At 38.5% G+C, this 22,406-nt stretch overlaps 1 pseudogene; it reads left to right on the top strand.

The window, feature by feature from the left end:
• The window catches only part of LOC124243310 (phosphatidylcholine translocator ABCB4-like), a 79,423-nt pseudogene extending 58,804 nt beyond the window's left edge, over positions 1-20,619 (top strand).
• The last annotated feature ends 1,787 nt before the right edge of the window (positions 20,620-22,406 follow it).

Genomic DNA, 22,406 nt, shown 5'->3' with positions numbered 1-22,406 from the left:
ATCCTTTATTGAAACATTTGGAAGTTAAGCAGATAATGAATATAAATTTTGATATAGTTTCTACAGCACCACACTTTATAAAGCCCTTTCACAAACATTCCTGGAACTGGCCTTCTCTAGGGTTATGTGACGCGGGGCAGACTGTATCTCCACCTCACAGGGAAGAAAGCATTTGGAAGCTGACTTGCTCCAGATGTGTGACACGTAAGTGGTAAAATTAGAATTCCAACCAAGCATGTTTCCACTAAACAAATTACGTGGGATGAAATCCTTTCCCCTTCTCTTAACCTACATTAGCTGCAGTTCAGCGCAGTGTTTGTGTCATCCCTGGGTTTCTGTTAGAATGCCTCCTTCTCGTGCTCACCCTGCTTCCTCTCCTGGAGTCAGATCTGAAGGACAGTTCATGGTTCTGGGACTTGAGACGCCCTGGGTTTCCAAAGTTCTTGAAGATCCTCTTGGCTGCTGGCTGTGGGTACTTGAGAGCACCATTTCCTTAACTTCTGTTTGTCACAATTAACTGTTGAGAAAACATCGTGTAGTCTTTGTTTCCTTTCTTCTCTGACCCTGCTGCTTTCCACATTTCAGAAGGGAAAATTGTCAGTAGATAGAATGAAGATAACATTTTCTTAGACTAGTTACATGAAAGAAAACGTCTTGAATCTAGTTAGGATGATAGAATCTTAACTCTAGTAAAAATGGCTAACACTGGAAGTTGTCAGAATTTTGTCGGGAGTAGGGCAGTAAGAATCGAGCAGTATGGCAAACACAACACAACACCTTGGATTATTAGTCTTGGCCTTGCTACTCACAGTGTGTGATCCTGGAGAAGAGCCCCAACTTCTCTGATCCTCATTTTCCACTTATATAAAATGAGAAATTGTACCAAATAATGTCCCATGTTCCTTCCAGCTAACACTCTCCCATTCTAGGGATCAGAGAATAAATAACTCAGACTGACCAGTCTGAAGTTATTTTTTTATTGAGTTATTGATAGGTTACAATCTTGTGAAATTTCAATTGTACATTAATGTTTGTCAGTCATGTTGTAGGTGCACCACTTCACCCTTTGTGCCCAACCCCCACCCCACCTTTCCCCTGGTATCCACTAAACTGTTCTTAGTCCATAATTTTAAATTCCTCATATGAGTGGAGTCATACACAGATTATCTTTCTCTCGCTGGCTTATTGCACTTAACATAATTCCCTCAAGGTCCATCCATGTTATTGCAAATGGAATGATTTTGTTCTGTTTTGCAGCTGAGTAGTTTTCCATTGTATATATGTACCACATCTTCTTTATCCATTCGTCTGTTGCTGGACACTTAGGTTGCTTCCACGTCTTGGCTATTGTAAACAGTGCTGCAATAAACATTGGGGTGCATAGGACTTTTGGGATTGCTGACTTCAAGCTCTTTGGATAAATACCCAGTAGTGGAATGGCTGGATCGTATGGTAGTTCTATTTTTAATTTATTGAGGAATCTCCATACTGTTTTCCATAGTGGCTGCACCAGTTTGCATTCCCACCAGCAGTGTATGAGGGTTCCTTTTTCTCCACAACCTCTCCAACATTTGTTGCTATTAGTTTTAGATATTTTTGTCATTCTAACGGGTGTAAGGTGATATCTTAGTGTAGTTTTGATTTGCATTTCCCTGATGATCAGCGATGATGAGCATCTTTTCATGTGCCTATTGGCCATCAGTATATCTTCTTTGGAGAAATGTCTCCAGCCCATTTTTTGATTGGGTTGTTTGATGTTTTGTGGTTGAGTTGCGAGAGTTCTTTATATATTATGGATATTAAGCCTTTGTCAGATATATGACTTGCAAATATTTTTTCCCAGTTAGTGGGTTTTTTTTTTGTTTCAATCCTGTTTTCATTTGCCTTGAAGAAGCTCTTTAATCTGATGAAGTCCCATTTGTTTATTCTTTCTATTGTTTTCCTTCTCTGAGAAGGCATGGTGTCTGAAAAGATCCTTTTAATACTGATGTCAAAGAGTGTACTGCCTATGTTTTCTTCCAGAAGCCTTATGGTTTCAGGTCTCACCTTTAGGTCTTTAATCCATTTTGAGTTTATTTTGGTGAATGGTGAAAAATAATGGTCAATTTTCATTCTTTTACACGTGGCTTTCCAGTTTTCCCAGCACCATTTGTTGAAGAGACTTTCTTTTCTCCATTGTATGCCCTCAGATCCTTTGTCAAAGATAAGCTGTCCATAGATGTGTGGTTTTATTTCTGGGCTTTCAATTCTGTTCCATTGATCTGTGCACCTGTTTTTGTACCAGTACCATGCTGTTTTGATTACTGTAGCTTTGTAGTATGTTTTGAAGTCAGGGATTGTGATGCCTCCCATTTTGTTCTTTTTTCTCAGGATTGCTTTAGAAATTCGGGGTCTTTTGTTGCCCCCATATGAATTTTAGGATTCTTTGTTCTAATTCTGTAAAGAATGTCATTGGGATTCTGATTGGGATGGCGTTGAATCTGTAGATTGCTTTAGGGAGAACGGACATTTTAACTATGTTTATTCTTCCAATCCATGTACATGGAATGTCTTTCCATCTCCTTATGTCATCATCCAATTCTCTCAGAAAGGCCTTGTAATTTTCATTATATAGGTCCTTCACTTCCTTAGTTAAATTTACCCCAAGGTATTTTATTCTTTTTGTTGCGATTGTGAATGGTATTGTATTCTTGAGTTCTTTTTCTGTTGGTTCATTACTGGAGTATAGAAATGCTACTGATTTATGCAAATTGATTTTATACCCTGCCACTTTGCTATAGTTTTTGATTACTTCTAACAGTTTTCCAATGGATTCTTTGGGGTTTTCTATATATAAGATCATGTCGTCTGCAAACAGCGAGAGTTTCACTTCTTCCCTCCCTATTTGGATTCCTTTTATTCCTTTTTCTTGCCTGATTGCTCTGGCCAGGACCTCCAGTACTATGTTAAATAAGAGTGGTGATAGAGGGCATCCTTGTCTCCTTCCTGTTTTCAGGGGGATGGGGCTCAGTTTTTGCCCATTGAGTATGATGTTGGCTATGGGTTTGTCGTATATGGCCTTTATTATGTTGAGGTAGTTTCCTTCTATGCCCATTTTGTTCAGAGTTTTTATCATAAATGGCTGTTGGATCTTGTCAAATGCCTTCTCTGCATCTATTGAGATGATCATGTGGTTTTTATTCCTCAGTTTGTTGATGTGGTGTATCACGTTGATTGATTTGCGGATGTTGAACCATCCCTGTGACCCTGGTATGAATCCCACCTGATCCTGATGTATGATTCTTTTGATGAATTGCTGAATTCTGGTTGCCAAAATTTTGTTTAGAATTTTTGCATCTATGTTCATCAGTGATATTGGCCTGTAGTTCTCTTTTTTCGTGGTGTCCTTGTCAGGTTTTGGGATCAGTGTGATGTTGGCCTCATAGAATGTGTTAGGAAGTGTTCCATCTTGCCTAATTTTTTGGAATAGCTTGAAAAGGATAGGTATTAAATCCTCTCTGAAAGTTTGGTAGAATTCCCCAGGAAAGCCATCTGGTCCTGGGGTTTTATTCTTTGGGATGTTTTTGATTGCTGTTTCAATCTCTTTCCTTGTGATTGGTCTGTTCAAATTGTCTGCCTCTTCTTGAGTGAGCTTTGGGAGATTGTAGGAGTCCAAGAATTTATCCATTTCCTCTAGGTTATCCATTCTGTTGGCATATAGTTTTTTGTAGTATTCTCTTATAATCTGTTGTATTTCTGCAGAGTCTGTTGTTATTTCTCCTCACTCATTTCTGATTTCGTTTATTTGAGCTTTCTCCCTTTTTTTCTTTGTAAGTCTGGCTAGTGGTTTGTCAATTTTATTTGTCTTCTCAACAAAACAGCTCTTTGTCTCATTGATCCTTTCTACTGCCTTTTTCGTTTCAATAGTATTTATTTCTGCTCTGATTTTTATTATTTCTCTCCTTCTGCTGACTTTGGGCTTCATTTGTTCTTTTTTCTCTAGTTCAGTTAGGTGTGCTTTAAGGTTGCTTATTTGGGATTTTTCTTGTTTGTTAAGATGTGCCTGTATTGCGATGAATTTTCCTCTTAATACAGCTTTTGCTGTACCCCATATGAGTTGGTATGGCATGCTATCATTTTCATTTGTTTCCAGGTATTTTTTTTATTTCTTCTTTAATTTCTTCAATGATCCATTGCTTGTTCAGTAGTGTGTTGTTTAGTCTCCACATCTTTGTGCCTTTCTCAGCTTTTTTCTTGTAATTAATTTCTAGCCTTATAGCACTATGATCTGAGAAGATGTTTGTTATTATTTCAATTTTTTTAAATTTGTAGAGGCTTGCCTTGTTTCTCAACATATGGTCTATCCTAGAGAATGTTCCATGTGCACTTGAGAAGAATGTGTATTCAGCTCTTTCAGGGTGGAGTGATCTATATATGTCTATTAAGTCCAATTGTTTTAGTTTTTCGTTTAGCTCCACTATTTCCTTGTTGATTTTCTGTCTGGATGATCTGTCCATTGATGTGAGTGGGGTGTTGAGGTCCCCTACTATTACTGTGTTGTTTTTAACATCTTCCTTTAGGTCTGTTAATAGTTGCTTTATGAATCTTCGCGCTCCTGTGTTGGGTGCATAGATATTTATAAGCGTTATTTCTTCTTGATGAAGTGTCCCTTTGATCATTATATATTGTCCCTCTGTGTCTCTCTTGACCTGTCTTATTTTGAAATCCACTTGGTCTGATATGAGAATTGCAACACCTGCCTTTTTTCCCTTGCTATTTGCTTGAAGTATTGTCCTCCACCCCTTCACCCTGAGTCTGTGTTTGTCCTTGGGGCTGAGGTGTGTTTCCTGGAGGCAACAAATTGTTGGATCTTGTTCTTTAATCCATTTTGCCACTCTGTATCTTTTTATTGGAGAGTTCAATCCGTTCACATTGAGAGTGATTATTGATGCATGTGGACTTAATGCTGTTAATCTGTCGCTCATTATCTTCTTTTCCTGTGTTTCTTTTCCTGTGTGCTTTAGCCTACCCATTGACTACTGCAATTTCTTATGCTGGGTTTCTTAGATTTTTCCTTATTTATGATTTGTGACTCTGTTCTGTACTTTATTTTAGTGTCTACCTTGAAGTTTGTATTTAGAATCTCGTGTATAATATAGTCTATTCTCTGGTGGTCTCTTACCTACTTGACCAATACTGATTTAGACCCTTTGCTCTTCCCCTCCTAAATAATTATTTTCATTTTTTATTCCAACTCATCTTATTAATTTTTAGTTAGAGTGCTAAGATCGTCCTTGTTTTGGTAGTTTCCTTACCTTTACCCTAATGCTATAATTGAATACTTGCTATCCTGTTCTGGTTCTATCCATTGGTCTCCCTAGTCTGGATTGTGTCCCCTTTCTCCCTTTTTTCTTTTTTCAAGTATGAGAGCCTTCTTGAGGATTTCTTGTAATGGAGGGCTTTTAGTTACAAATTCCCTTAACTTTTGTTTGTCTGCAAAAGATTTAATTTCTCCCTCATATATGAAGGAAATTCTTGCTGGATAGAGTATTCTTGGCTGAAGGTTTTTATCCTTTAAAGCTTTGAATCTATCACTCCATTCTCTCCTAGCTTGTAGGGTTTCTGTAGAGAAATCTGCTGACAGTCTGATAGGGGCTCCTTTATAGGTTATTTTCTTTTTTTTCTTACTTCCCTGAGTATTCTCTCCTTATCATTCCTATTTGCCAACTTTACTACCATGTGCCTTGCAGTAGGTCTTTTTACATTGACAAATCTAGGAGATCTAAAACCCCCCTCTACGCACATTTCTCCGTCGATCCCTAGATTTGGGAAGTTCTCTTCAATAATTTCGTTAAGCACACTTTCTGCTCCATTTTCCTTTTCCATATTCTCGGGAATTCCTATGATCCTTATGTTCTTACTCCTCATTGAATCCATTATCTCTTGGAGATTTTCCTCATTTTTTTTTAATTCTTAGTTCTCTTTCTTCCTCTGTCTGGCGCCATTCAGCCTGTCTGTCCTCGATTATGCTAATTTTCTCCTCTATGTTGTCTACACGGGCATTCAGGGAATCTGTATTCTGTTTTATCTGGTCCATTGTGTTTTTCATCTCAAGTAATTCTGTTTGATTCTTCTTTATGATTTCAATCTCTTTTGTGAAGTAACTCCAGAACTCTGCTTGTTTCTCTATTTTTCTCTCTACCTCATTGAGTTTTTTTATTATAGCTGCTCTGAATTCATTACCACTTAGTTTACCTAATTCCAAGTCCTCAGGACTTAATTCTGTGTTTTTACTGTTTTCCTTCTGGTCTGGGGCTTTTATAAATTGCTGGATGGTAGAGGAGCGGTTTTTTCTCATGGTGGTAGAATTCAGTTGCAGTTACAGCCTGTCGCCACTAGATGGGGGTCGAGAGCGGCGTGTTAGCTCTCCGCCTTCGGGGCAAGATGGCTGTGCCCACTGGCTTTGTTAGGGGGGAGAGGCTGTTACTCACACGCGCAGGTCTGGGTTCAGATCACTTCTGTTCTCTGGTCTCCCAAGGCCCTTGATTTATAGGGTCCCCGCGGACGGAAGCTTTCCCCCCGTCAGCGGGTCTCCACTGAATCAGCGGCAGGAGTCCTGGATGATCCCCCGGTCGCGCGGCCCCTCCCCCGCTCCTTCCCGACCCGCGCCGCAGCGATCGCAGACTCTACGGGAGGGAGCGATGTTCTCGCCTACCTTTCCAGCGCCTCCAAAGGGGTAAAGCTAGGTTTATGATCTCCGCCTTCTTGGTATTGTAGGTCTCTAACGAGCTGGCATTATGTTTATTCTCTGAAATTCAGTTCTTCCAATCTTTTGTTGCATTTTGGAGGGGAGAGAATCCTGGGTCAGCTCCCCCTGCCATTTTGCTCTGCCCCCTCTGAAGTTATTTTTAATAGCTACTGTAACCTAATAAAGTTTATTTATTTAAAAAAGGTTTTTTTGAGGAAGATTAGCCCTGAGCTAACATCTGCTGTCAATCCTCCTCTTTTTTTTTTTTTTTTTCACTGAAGAAGACTGGCCCTGAGCTAACATCCGTGCCCATCTTCCTCCACACTATATGTGGGACACCTACCACAGCATGGCTTGCCAAGCAGAGCCATGTCCACACCCAGGATCCAAGCTGGCGAAACCCAGGCCACCAAAACGGAACGTGTGAACTTAACTGCTGTGCCACTGGGCTGGCCCCCTAAAGTTTTTTTAAAAATATGAGAGATTCAAAATTTTAAGTAATGTTGATGAAGGGAGATGGAGGTACTATGGACAATCAGACCTGCTGCTTCTGGGCAAATGTGACTCACCATGTCTGCGATAGGCAGTGCATGCTCCAACTATGTATGTAAACACCTATGTAATCTGTCTATGTAAACATCTTATGTAACCTGCATAATGGAAACATTGTCTTCTGGCTCTATGACACTTTTGTCTAGTAGTCGTATAAAAGTGGCCACAGGGGGAGCTGCTGCTTGCCCCCCACGTCTGTTGGCCAGAGTGAATAGAGTACGTCTGCCTTGCCATCAGCTGCTTGTGCCGGTTTACAGTTTCCTGAGCCCCATGGTCCTGTCCTTGGCTGTTTCTTTCCTACATACAGTTAATTATGAGCAATTTGATCATGTTCAGTTTTGTTTACTCAGTCAACTCTTGATTAACACAGAATAAGGGTTAAAAAGAAGGTCCTGGAAACCACCCCCCCCATCACTGTTTTTCAAAAAGAAAAGCTCTCATTGACCTGGGTGCAGATTAATCATGTTTGAATTACCTCAGGATTTGGGATACATTTCCATTTTCTGAAATAGGCTTGGTAATGAGGGTGTTGATTCCTTGGCCTGGAAGCAAGCAGGTGAAAGTAGGCTGCATGGTAACACTCTTGACTCAAGCCCCGCCTAACTACTGAGATTGAAGTCCTGCTGAACAAGGGTTAACTCTCAAAACAGTTAATCCATGACTAGAAAATCAAGACCTGAGTGTAAAGTCATTAACAACTAATTCCTCCTTGTGTAAATTACAAAGCAGGGGAAGCAGAATAGCATAGTGGGTTGAGAACATGGACTTGGCATCAGATAGCCTGATATAGAATCCTTGCTCACCTACTTTCCACTCTACAGCTTCAGGCAGATCATGTAACTTCTCCGTGCCTCAGTTCGCTTGTCTGTGAAAATAAGAATAATATTTCCCTCACAGGGTTATTGTGAGGCTGAGATCATGTCAGTTAAATGAGTTAATACCTGTTGCATGGTAAAAGCTTAACAAGTATTTCTCTATTCTGGTTTTTATTACTTTTAGATTTTTCATAGATAGTAAAGATATAAGGTTATTCAAACTAAAGTATCAAATGTCTTGCTTTCATCTGTTTGCAGAAGCTGAGAACTGAGGTAAAAGTCTCAAAGCTGATGAAATAAAAACCTAAGATAAAATCTTATGTTCCTTATGTCAATGGTTTAGATTACTCAACTGCAGAACTATGATTTAGACCAAATAGGTGAGTCATAGACAATTAACATTAGTCAGGAGTGGTTTGGCTATAAGAATGAGAAAACTCCGTTGGCTGGTTTGAATAAAAAGGGATTTGGGGTAAGGACACAAGGAGGTGCGGGGCATACAGATGGTTTGTGTTAACTGGAAGTTGCCAGCAGCTCCCTCCTAGAGTCACAAGCTCTGTTGTCGCTGAATGTCTCTCCCCATTTGTTCTGTTCCTCCACTGCTGTATATTGAGACCAGCTTCCTACACATCCCCAGTGTGGCTCCCCAATGGTGACCTTTGCCTCTGAATGAATCTCTAGGACCTCGCAGTTCAAGCAGTTGTCTCCAAGTCCAGGAAACCAAATCTGATTGGCCTAGATGACTCAGGCGTCTGCCCCTGGTTTAACTGGGGATTTTTAAGGTAGGGTCATGTTGTTTACAATTGAGATCTTCTTTCCAGTTGAGGGTGAACAGTTTCTCTAGGTAGGAATATGCTTATGGAGGAAATGGTTAGCACCTCCAATGGGCCCTTAGAAATCGCTTAGCGTGATTCTCTCTTTTAGGATCTACCCTGTGAAGAAAGCAAGAACACAAACAAGTGTGACTAAAGCCTGTCAAGGAACTGCCTGGTGGCAGGGCTGGGAATAGAATCAGGCTTCTGGGGCCTCATTAGCTCCAGCTTTCTATTATTCCTTAATTCTCTTAAAGTTCAAAATAGCGTAAGGTCATAGGTAATGGCAAATATATATTTATATGTCAAACATCAAATGGACAGAAAAATGTAGCTGCATGAAGTATGTATAACTAAGGGGATGGAATAAATTGAGAATTTCAATGTTCTTGCCCTAAGCTGGTCAGTCCTCCCTAGGCATACGAAGACTCGCCCACCATTCTTGGCACAACCAGAGGTGCTTTTAAGATTGCTAGTTTTGTTGTAGAGCTGGTCTTGAAGAACACATTGTACCTTTGCTTTCAAAGCTGAAGGAATTTAAAACCCATCCACATAACCTTCAGGATTCTTTTGACAGAGCCCTAAGGTTTATGTTATTCATTATTTCAGAAGTGAAAGCCCCACTTCTAATCAAGATCTGTTCCACATTACACGTGGCAACAGAGGCAATGGAAAATATTCGGACCGTTGTGTCCTTGACCCAGGAAAGAAGATTTGAATCAATGTATGTTGAAAAAGTGTATGGAGCTTACAGGTAAGAAGCGTATGTTGTCACTAAGAACCTAGTGCTTCCCTGAGGCTGAATTATTGTCCCCAAAAGATAAAAACTCTGATGCTCCAAACAATGATAGGACTGTAAGGATGACATTTATAATTATCTCACTGAAAATAAGTAGCTTTTTGATGTGACTGGGCCACAAGCTTGGATTTTTGCATCTCTTGTAAAAGCTGAGAGGTGCAGAGGACTGCACAAGTGTTTGCCCACCAGTGTGGGCAACACAAACGACCCATCTGGGGGATTCAGGAGAAACATTCTGTTAGGGAATTGCTCAAACCTTTGTTTTCTTTGGAATGTGTAGACTGAACCTGAACGTGAGACTTGTTATTTGGTTAAAGTATTCCTTTGTTCTCTGGGTGAGGATCAGATCCAACTTACTCTGCAAACAGACACATAGCCTGTTTCACTGGTTTTCACTTGAGTAATTCAAGAAACTCCTAGCGGCGCTATTTGCCACTTGTTTCCAACCATGGCCTGTGTTTATAAATGAATGTATTTTAACACTAACAAAATTGAACACAACTTAGATTAAAAGTTTGTAGTCTAGAACAATAGTTTGAATACTTACAAATTTGGAAAGAGACAGTTGAAATCTCAATGTATTCCATCTCCTTAGTTATATATATACTTCATGCGGCTTCATTTTTCTGTCAGTTGGATGTTTGACATATAAATGTATATGTGCCATTACCTATGACCTTATGGTTTATTTTGAACTTTAAGAGAATTAGGAAGAATAGAAATCTGTAGCTAGTTTTTTATTTGATTATAAAGATTCGATAGCAATGTAAATTGTTTAGTCCTAATAAGTATTATAACACCGTGCTAACGGCATGTAAGTTAAACTATCCAAATCAGAAGTACTTTGAATTTTCCTTCATGGCAATTGTCGTCCTTCTAATCTGAGAGTAAATAAATTATTGGAGGATTTAAAATAAAATATAATAAAGTAGCTATGCGAACAAAGTATAGCATGAGATCTAATTAGAAATGATGCTGAGCAAATTGTATTGGGACTGGTGGGATCTAGTTCGGGGAAAAACTGCTGATGTGTCTGTGTAAACCTCAGTGACCGGACTTTTCTGAATCAAACAAGAATTTTGACATAAGAGACTATAACTAATAAAAGAACATAAGATAATATTAAAGAAATCAGATTCAGACAATTCGAACTTTAGTCCTAACTTTGACATCCTCGATATTTTTGGCACGACAATCAAGTTTACATCACAGGAGTTGAATATTTGAGTCATCAGATAAATACTGTGTAATAACAGCGACTATCATTCGAGCAACCACTAAGAGCTGGCACTATGCTAGATATTCACATTGTTTATTTAGTTCTCAAAACAGTCCTGCATCACACTGGCTGTCCCCAGCGTACAAATCAGAAAACCGATGCAGAGGGAGGTTGAGTTACTTACTCAAACTAATATAACTGGAGGCAGAATTTAAACCCAGGTTGACTAGACTTAGAAGCTGTGCTCTTTCCACAACACAGTGTTAAGAGAGGCTGAGGAGATGGTTATGAATATACTGATATGCTTTTCAGGAATTCTGTGTGGAAGGCACGCATCTATGGAATTACTTTTAGTATTTCATGAGCATTTATGTATTTTTCCTATGCTGGTTGTTTTTTATTTGGTGCCTATCTCATTATGAATGGACATATGCGTTTCAGAGATGTTATTCTGTAAGTAACTTCAAAGATATTAAGATTATTCTATAATATGGTTTCAATAGGTCTATGCAAAAGTTTGGAGTAGAAAAAACTGATTTGTTCTAAGATGAGGTCAAAGAGTTGAATCCACCACAGAAATCTTATCTTTTCAATATTTCAAGTACAAATTTAATCATACACATGGACTAAAATTAACCAAGCTCATGAAAATGATCATAAACCAGAATTTTAGTAATACGTAGAATTCTAGCTAGTAGGACAGCAAATTTTGTCACTTGTAGAATGTAGGCAGAAATAAATCATAATTAGAAAGTTGCTGGTGGCCATGGGCTCAAAACAGAGGGTTAAATAGCTTGTTATTTATCTGCAAACATAGATGGCCATGGGATGGGACAAGGGGATGGGAAACCTTGAATGAAGTCTAGCAAAGGCTCTCTCCCCTAACCATTAGGCCTAGGATGACCCTGCCAACACGTGCCTCTTAGCCTCTCCTTTTTTCCATGATTTCCAAGGCTAACCAATGGACTTTCTAATTGATGCAATCCTTTTATCAAAATATGTTAAATATATTCAATTAGGATGCAGTCTAGTCTTGCCAAAAGGAAGCCATTCTTTTTAAGATGGCTTGGCATATTTCTGCTCTGATGGGATGATTTTAAAGCAATAGTAAACAAGCTTTTTTTGAATAGGGTCAAGAAAAGGAAAGAGAAGGTGTTTAAGAACTCTTCTTTTGTTTTCGTCCAATATTAAAATGACCATGAAAATAGTAAACGCAGTTTTTGTATCAGTCAGGATCCCAGCAGGAAACAAATGGCACTGTAAATGGGGTTTGCTAAAGGATCAATTTACAAAGGAGTGAGCAGTACCCAGGGGAGCTGTTAACATCTCAGCAGTTCCCAGCTAGGAACTAGGAAGACTCTGAGCCTAAAGGGAAAGCGGAGGGAAAGATTTTCAGAACGCCCTGTAGGGGTTTTCTGTGGCCTTTGATGGAGTGACACCAATAACACACTAATCCAACAAGAAAAAAGCCAATGAAACAAATACCTTGGCTTCACTCTCCTCCAGCCCTCCCATCCTCTGCTAGCGCCTTTGATTGCCAAACCCCATCAGCAGCCAGAGGAAAGGAAAACCTTTCCAGGCAGTCCATGAAGGTCAGCCTCTCAGGCATGGAGTACGATGGCACAAGATAGAGGCAGGTAGAGAGTAGAAAGTGGTTTTGGAGGGACAAATGGAAATATCCAGTTCTGGGAATTACAACTTAGAGTACTTCTGTTGTCTAGAAAAATATCACTGAGAAAACTCGCCCTGCTTTTTTTATTGTTTTGTTTTTACTATTGAAATGTTAAATTCTGGATAACTGGAAGATAGCTTTTTAATCTTTCATGTTAAAGCTAGATTGCAGGCTGTACAGGAAAGCTAGGCAGCTACATGTGGGTTATTCATCACTATTTTAAAATTTAAATTTTGGTAACTAACCTTATCAAGTATTTAAGGCAGAACTCTACTATACCCACCATTCCCGCCCCCATGTACTTAAAGCACATTTTAATATCTTAGATCTAGAAGTTTGGGAGATGAAAATTTTAAGTTCTCCATTATTATTAGGGATTTTCCTACCTTCCCCTTTCTCTGGGGCGCTCTGGTACTAGAAGTAAATAGCTTTGTGGAGATGTTGATCTCAGAATCTTTAGCCCTTCCTAAAACTTGTAATCCATATCCATTCTTTAAAGAACATATAATTGGAAAATAGACCTTTAGCTTAGGACAATTGTTTTTTTAGGGTAGCGTCAATAGTTATTTTAATTGTAAGAGAAAAGCTATTTGTGGTAAAGGCTTATTTTCCCTAATAAAAATTCTTTAAGTATGGTGATTATTATTATGTTGGTGCAGGAGTGTAGAAGAAACCACAAACCAGAAGTCAGAGCCATGGATTCAGTAGGAAACCTCATTCCTTGTCTGGTACTGATCACACCCCTTAAGCGCTCGGTGCTTCAGTTCCCTCAACTCTGAAAAGGGCATAACTAGTTTCTAAAATTATTCAGATTCAGTTATAAGTCATTTCCTGAAAGAGAAGACCTTTGGAAAGTTACATTAACTCTAGGAAATTAGGGGCTCCTAAGGGAAGCCGGAAACAGGAGAGAAAAAGTCATCCCTCAGGTGGTGGATCCTGCCTCTCCTCTATATCTCCTTAGTTCCTAGAATTTCATGGAAATATGGGTGGGTGGTGGGAGGAGGATGACTAAGGGGGTAAAAAGGTCGATATTGGTAAGCAGTATGCCTTTACACTTTCAAACATCCTGGAGCTACTTACGTAAGCTAATTTTTTGATTCCTCTGTGCAGGGTGTTTTCAGCAGTTGTGTTGGGCACAGTGGCTCTAGGACATGCTAGTTCCTTTGCTCCAGACTATGCTAAAGCCAAGCTGTCTTCAGCTTACTTATTCATGCTGTTTGAAAGACAACCTTTGATTGACAGCTATAGTGAAGAAGGCCTGAGCCCTGTGAGTTCTCTGCTTCTTGATGAGTGCTTGGTTAATTTGTTCCTAAAGGTTTGCTGTCTGCCAGACTGTAACTACAGGCTAAATTTATAGTGATTACACCAACATTTATTTAGCTTATTTTGTGATATTTACAGGGCTAATATTTGGCCAACTTTCCCGGTATTTTAAAATTTCATAGGGGCTTTTAAGGATTCTGAAGTTTAGCACATAAAAAGTAAAGAAAAAAAAAATAGTCCAGATGTACTGGATCAGAATAATTTCTATGAAAATTGTTAGTTATTTCTCTATAAAGGTATATGCATATAGTTCTGTATGTAAATGCAATTAGTAATTTGACTCTAATCACATTTTGTAAAGACTGAGTTACAATTGGTAAGAAGCCCGCCTTAATAGCAGTAGGAGTGATAATCCTCCATGACCTCCAGAGTTAACTCAGACTTAGATCTGAGTGTTCTTTGCAGGACACAAGCTGCTGCACATTTTAATACACGAGAGGCAGTGTGGGTAAAGAGATGGAGACCTACGCAATCTTTCTTGGATTTTACTAGGTATTTTGTGTTCTGAGAAAATTGCTGTGCACAGTGAGTGAGATAAAGAGGTTACTGTGCACTGAGATCATAGATAGAAACTGCTGTTAAATTCCCAGCCTTGGAGACTTTGGCCACTGGCTTGGCTCCAGCCTCAGAATCATCATTGGGAAAGCTAAATAGTTGTCTTAAATGAACTAGAAATCAAGTTTAGATAATTCTCTGTAATATGACTTTATCTATCTCCCATCTTCATGTTATATAAACAAGAATTTGCTATCAATATTAACTGGTGCCAGTACTGTACTGAATATGAATTTTATGGTTCTCCACTAGAGTCTTTGGTAAACTCTCCTTGAAATAACACTTTTCATTCCAATAATTATCAGACCAATCCTAATAGCAACATTAAAAGAAGTTTTTCTTTAGGATAAATTTGAAGGAAAGGTGACCTTTAATGAAGTCATGTTCAACTATCCCGCCTGGTCCAATGCGCCAGCGCTTCAGGGGCTGAGCATTGAGGTGAAGAAGGGCCAGACGCTCGCCCTCGTGGGCAGCAGCGGCTGTGGGAAGAGCACAGTGGTCCAGCTCCTTGAGTGGTTCTACGACCCCATGGCTGGAACAGTGGTGAGCACACTTTCTTAAATTAGTAATCTGATTTGAGGCTGTATTTTAAGTGGCTAAACTAATATTTCCGTAATGGAAAAAATTGGACAAGTAAAGACCTATAATCCTGTTTGATACAATGACCACATGCTATAAACCCCAAACGGGCAGCCATAGTCAGACAAATATATGAGGACAATAGGGTAGAAGATCTGGAATTTAGTGTAATTCAGAAAATACTGAATATGAAGTTGACCTCTACCCAGCCATGAGCCTTTTGAGCCAGACTAATCCTCTTAAGTAAACACTCACTTCCTGATTTGTAAAGGTAAGCTGCAAACTTCTGCCAGAACTCTGAGTAGACTCCCAGGAGAGGCTAGTGCCTGCTTATTCCTGCCCCACCTCTGCTTTGCCTTATCTCTCTAATCCTGGACTCTAGACTGTCTGACTTTGACTTTGACCTCGCCTACAGCCCTTTTCATATTTGACTTTTGTCATTGACTTTCTGATATCTAGCCCCTTGCTCTCCTCCATGAGGGGAGCCTTAGCTCTTACTGATAATGCCAGCATCTCCCATTAGCTTGGGATGGCACCCGCTGACCTAGCCCTTGGGAGCCCACTCCCATATGGACAGTCAGCACAGCATTACACCTTGTTTATTGTTTCTTTTTGGGAAATCTTATGCTTCCACTATTACAATTACTCTGCAGGTATGAATACAGGCAAACCAGCTTAACAACCATCTGTAGGTATGCTGTGCTAACACCATGGTGGGAATTTATTTATTTATTGAGACGTCAAGACTACTTGGACTTGTCTCTGTTCCTTCACCTGTGACCTTTACCTTGCAGGAAGCTGCATTCTTAGTTACTTAATCCTCTAGAAGCATCATGCCTCCTGCTTATAGCAAATAAAAAATAATCAAAACCGCCAACAACAAAACCATTCTCCCAAACACACTGCCCTTTGAGCTTGTTCATTTTCCATTGAACTCGTGTCCTTAGTGCTGTGAAAAAGAGAAATGGGAGAAGTGGAAGGCTGGTCATTCTCAGGGGAAAGAGAGGTAGAGGTAGGACAGGAGGTAACCAACTTGCAGATCTGGGGCATGCTACTGCTCTGCTGTTTTTTCTGGTATTCCTGGAGGAGGGGGGAATAAAGTCAAGTCGAATGATTGGAATCGTTCAGGGGACAGCAGATATGAGTAGGACACCTAATGGCAGACCTCTTTACAGCAGAGGATGCTGGTACACTTGCCTGGTGGGGAGCAGATAAGAACAAGGAGAGGATTGTGGAAAGACAGGGCCAAACATGCTACCATTTTGCCAGTTAGACCAAAATAGGGATGGCCTAATCACCTCTGAAATCATTTTGTTGGCTCTCTTGGCTTCCAACTCTCTAAGTTCTGTGAGGCTCAGTATTTCACAAACTGCTGATGCCTACATGCAACAATCCTCCGAGTGGTTAATCTGGTAACTTACTGTTTAGTTATTTTTTTTCTTTTTAAGCCCTTCTTATAGTTTGTGGACTTTGATTTTCAGCTCCTAGATGGTCAAGAAGCAAAGAAATTCAATGTCCAGTGGCTCAGAGCCCGGCTTGGAATTGTGTCCCAGGAGCCCATCCTGTTTGACTACAGCATTGCTGAGAATATTGCTTAGGGAGGCAACAGCTGGGTTGTATCACAGGACGAAATTGTGAGTGCAGCCAAAGCAGCCAACGTATGTCCTTTCATTGAGACCTTACCCCACGTAAGTTAAGTGGTAACTTCCTAAGATGAAATCAGAATCAACTACAGTTTTCCTTCTCAGAGCAGTTCCCAAAGTTATACTCCAACAAAGTCTTGTAGCAGAATTTGTCTATTTACTATCACTGTGACCTTGGGCAAGACACTGAACTTCATTACCGAGTTTCCTTATTGGTAAATGGGAATATTAGTTGTCATGTCTACCTCATACAAATGTAGTAAGAAGCAAATGAGGTGATATTAAGTCAAAGCACTGTATCTCAGGTGGCAAACTGGTGACTGTGGGCTGCATTCAGACTGCAGTCATATTTGGTTTATCCCTTATGGTACTTTCTTTAAGTATTTTGAGACACTTATAGGTTCAAATGCAGTTGTAAGGAATGCAGAGATCTTATATACCCTTTTACCTAGTTTCCTTCAATGACATCTTGCAAAACCATAATATAATATCACAACCATGATATTGACCTTGATACAGTGCACTGATCTTATTCAGACTTCCCCACTCTTGTATGCATTTGTATGTGTGTATTTAGTTCTACGCAATTTTATTGCATGTGTAGACTCACGTAGCCAATACCAAAGATACAGATCATTTCCGTCACCACAAAAATCCCTTATGTTGCTCCTTTATAACCACACACCCCTCCTTCCCGCCCCCATGCCCCCCAACCTCTGACAACCACAGACTGTTCTCCATTTCTGTAATTTTCTACTTTAAGAATGTTATATAAACATACATACACTATACAACCTTTTGAGATTAGCTTTTTCACTCAGCATAATTCCCTGAAGTTGCGTGTATCTAGAGTTCATTCCTTTTTATTGCTGAGTAGTATTCCACGGTATGGCTGTACCGCAGTTTAACCATTCATTGGATGAAGCCTATCTAGGTTGTTTCTAGTTTTTGGCTATTAAGAATAAAGCTGGTATAAATATTTTTCAGTACAGGTTTTAGTGTGAATCTAATTTTGTTTCTCTGGCATAAACACTCAGGAGTGCAATTGCTAAGCCATATGGTAACTGCATGTCTAATTTTACAAGAAACTGCAAAACTGTTTTCCAGAGTGGTTGTGCCATTTTACATTCCCACTAGCAAGCATGAGAGATAGTTTTTCTGAATCTTTTTCAGAATTTGCTGTTGTCACTATTTTTTCCATTCTGATAGGTGTGTAGTGGTATCTCATTGTGGTTTAATTTGCATTTCCTAATGGCAAATGAGGTTGAATATCTTTTTATTTACTTATTTGCCATCTATAGCTCCTCTTTGATGAAATGTCTCTTCATTTTGCCCCTTTTCTAATTGGATTTTATTTTTTTAACTGTTGAGTATTGACAGACTTTTATATATTCTAGCTATTAGTCCTTTGTCAAATATGTAGTTTGCAAATATTTCCTCCCAGTCTGCAGTATTGACAGACTTTTACATATTCTAGTTATTAGTCCTTTGTCAGATATGTAGCTTGCAAACATTTCCTTTTCCATTCTTTTAACAGGGTCTTTCGCAGAGCTAAAGAATTTTGATGAGGTCCAATTCATCAATTTTCCTTCTACAGATTGTGCTTTTGGTGTCAAGTCTAAGAACTCTTTATCTAGCCCTAGATCCTGAAGATTTTTTACATTTTACGTTTAAGTCCGTGCTCCATTTTTAGATAATTTTGGCATAAGGTTTTCTTTAATGTTTCATTTTATTCCTTTGGAGAGAACATGTACTCTCCAGTTTCCATGGTCCCCAACACTCCCTATTACCTCATTATAGCTGCTCTGACTGTAGCCAAGTGCAGCGAAGTCAATATGGATTTGAAAAATATCCAAGGTAAGAGTTCAATGAAAACAGTTTTCTCCAGTGACTGGTAAACATGAGTAGTCTCGAAAAGATGACTTGAGATCCCTAAAACTGACGGCAGGGATCATTCATCTTGTGGCACTCATCTAAGTTCTGAGGTGCTACTGGATTAAAGTGAAGTAGAGCTTCATTATCTTTACTGTTATATTCTGCTATAATTAGAAATCACACTCACTCACAAATAAAACTTAAAACCCTCATGTTAGCCTTACCACCCCTTAACACATAAGTCATTGACTGCAAACAAATATTGGATTTGACTGTGAGTAAAAAAAACTGTAAAGCTTCAGCTTTTAACTTACATTGGACTTGAGGATATTAATTCACATGACGTACGTTGAATTCAGTTCACTGCAAACTGAACCAAATTAATTTATGCCTTTATTCATTCTATCCTTTTCCGGCTTAGAGTGTTCTCTCAATGTCCATTTCCCAACTTCTCTACAAAGGTATCCTTCCTTCATGTATTTCCCCTACTTCTCTCCCCTCTTACCACCACAATTTCTATTTCCCTCTTCTGATCTTTCACAGCATGTTATGTTTACTGCTCATTTGGTACTTACTTGACCTTTATTGAGTGCTGTATATTTTTCTCTTTAGATTATAAATTCCTTCAGGGTAGGAACGAAGCAGAATTTATTTTTATACTTCTCACACTTCTTGGCATAACAGGTACTCAGTAAATATTTAAGTGAATGAATGAGTTTAAAAGAGAATAAACTAGGCTCCATGTAGGTCATATGAATATTTCAAATTAAAAATTTTTTAAAACCTTGAAAACATTAACATTTAACCTTTTTAGGACTCCAATGACAGCAGATCAACTGATAGTATGATAATGGTAGGAATTTGAGAATTTGTTGTAAAATACCATTAAGAAGTAAAGGCACTAGTTTTCCAGTTGGATTTTGAAAATGAACATTCTGTTAAATGCAAATAACATTATAACATTAAATGGACAACTACCTAGTTGTTATGGAAGCTTTGTTGATTCTAAATGTTTTTTCCTTATAAGCAGAACTGTCAAATGTTTAGAAATAAAAGTTTATCAACATACCATCAATAATCTTTCTGGGTTAGAATTTTATTAACTTTATTAGTGGCTACCTCGCAGAAATATGAAACAAGAGTGGGAGATAAAGGGACTCAGCTCTGAGGAGGTCAAAAACAGAGGATTGCTATTGCCCGAGCCCTCATCAGACAACCTCAGATCCTCCTGTTGAATGAAGCTACATCAGCTCTGGATACTGAAAGTGAAAAGGTGTGGCCTCCGAACTCATGTCCCATTTAATTTGTAAAACAGCAGTCTTTTGTGCTGGCAACCATGAAAAAAATGATGTCAACACAGGAAAAAAAGGTAAACAGAAATTTAGACAGTGGTTATTTTGAGGTAGAATATTTTATTTTGTTCCTTTCACTATTTTCTGAATTTTCTAAAATGACCACATACTACCTTTATAAACACAAAAAAAGTAAAGCATTCAAAAGAAAAAAAGCTGTATAAGTCACATTTTCAGCACAATAATGGAAAAGCTGGAAAATAATAACAGGGAAGTAGTTAAGTAAAATATCATATTGTGACTAGTTAGAAATCAAATAATTGTAAAGATTATTTATAGTGTGAGAATCCATTTTTATTATAATTAAAAAAGATAACTATAGGTAATAGCGATTATGTAAATACATGCATAAAGCCAAAGCTTCAAAGAGATGAGAAAAGAAATAAAAGGTAAATTTTTTTGCTTGGATAGTAAAATTTTTAAATTTCCTTTAATGTTAAAACTCATTTATACAATTTTTAAGATAAGGCTTCTGTTCTGATTTATCAATAGATAGTCCAAGAAGCCCTAAACAAAGCCAGAGAGGACCGCACCTGCATCGTGGTCACTCACCGTCTGTCCACCATCCAGAACGCACACTTAGTAGTGTTTCAGAATGGCAGAGTCAAGGAGCATGGCACACACCAACAGCTGCTGGCACAAAAAGGCATCTATTTTTCTATGGTCAGCGTCCAGCTGGGGTCACAGAACTTGTGAACTCTTGTTGTAGTATATTCCAAAAATAAATTCAAATCATTCTACAGCTTTTTCTGCCTTATAAAAGAAGTTTATAAGTCATCATAAATATAGGTATATATTATTCCAGATCAATTTAGAACATCCAATATGTTCTAAATCCAATATGTTTCATATGACAGCATTTGAAATTTAGGAGTTACAAGTGACACCTGTCTTGATGAAGAATGAAAATAACCTAGCTCTTCCTGAGTTATCAGAAACATACAGAAGAGAAGAAGAAAGTTCAGGTATTTAAGCAGTAGAATTAATAGAAGTCGCAGACATAAGGAAAGTTCTTATGGTCCTGAATAGTTGTGTAGATAACAGGATGGTTTGGGAACAATTTTCCCAAGAACAAAGGAAAAGTAAATTGTTCAAAAGTCTGCTCTTTCCCTTAGTAAGTTTCCAAATTTATTCTATTGGAGAAGTGAAGTATTTTAAAATGAATATATTCCCAGCTTTAACATCAAAGTCCAAGAGTAAATGCAATTGTCCTTAGATAAGCTATGAAGGCACACATCTGTTCCATAAGGCAAGAAAGCAGCACACCATCAAGTATTACTTTTAAAAAATGTTTAAAATTTCTTAGTAAAAGTTGCACATATTATCTTAGTGCAACTTGAAATACTGGAAATATCAACAATAAAATGCTGAGTTTCTATAACAACTGTATTTTTACTGGTAATTCTAATTTTCCCAGGTATTAATCCACTTCTCCTACAAGAGGGAAGTATGTTTAGACAGAGAACAAAAAAGTATTCCAGGCAACCTTTGGAAGTTAACCACACTGAAATGTTTTTTCTATAATTTTCCATTTGTTTTCTCCATAATCTACTGCAGCAATATAAATTGTCATTGCTGTGACAGGTTGTTTAGGTAGTAAACTATCCATAACAACTTCTTCTATCTGTAATAAACCAGACATTACTAGAGAATTTTTCAAATGTGACCGTGTGTTATCAGTGGACTGAATTCCAGATTAACCAAAAGAAGAGTAGGGCAAGGGGTACATTACCACGGTGACTCAAAGTGAACAGAATTCAACCTACTCTTGTTTAATTATTCCAAAAGCTGCCTGATAAGGACCATGGGACTTCTGCCTCTGGAAATTCTGACTCAGTTCCTCTGGGTTGAGGGCCAGGAATATCTTTGTAAAAAGCATTCCGGGTGATTTTTAACTTCAGGTAGGTTAGGGAAACGTGTTGAAGCATGAATGAGAAGAGATTTCTCTGCAGAAGGTGATCAGCTTTTAAAATATCCAAGTCTTTAGACATTATTTAAGAACAACCAACCAAATAATTCTAAAGGCCCTGCTTATCTAGTCTACAAAATTGTACAAGTGAGGAAAAAGGTCCATAGTTCAGATTTCATCTTCCTATTAGGATATATCAAATGCCATACTCAGAATGTTTTCACAAAGAAATAATGATAAATAAATCAGTCTTATCAAATTCAGAACATGATCATGTAAAGAAAAAAGGGACGTATACAACCAGTACACTAAATGTACTATAATCTTTATGTGGTAGATTGCTACAAAAATGACCCCAATAAGTCATGCCCTCTTGTACCCACTCATTTACATTTACAAAATGACTCTACTGTTCCTCTTATCAAAAGATGAGACTTTCCCCCTTCTCCTTGAATCTGGACTGTTCTCATAACTTGTTTTAACCAATAAAAGGCAAAAGAAGTGACATCATGTGACTTCAGAGGCTAGGCCTCAAGAGACCTTGCAACTGCCACCTTTCCCTCTTGGAACATTC

The sequence above is a fragment of the Equus quagga genome, chromosome 8, assembly GCF_021613505.1.
Source record: "Equus quagga isolate Etosha38 chromosome 8, UCLA_HA_Equagga_1.0, whole genome shotgun sequence".
Lineage (NCBI taxonomy): Eukaryota > Metazoa > Chordata > Mammalia > Perissodactyla > Equidae > Equus > Equus quagga.
This window is presented reverse-complemented; position numbering and strand designations above follow the sequence as displayed.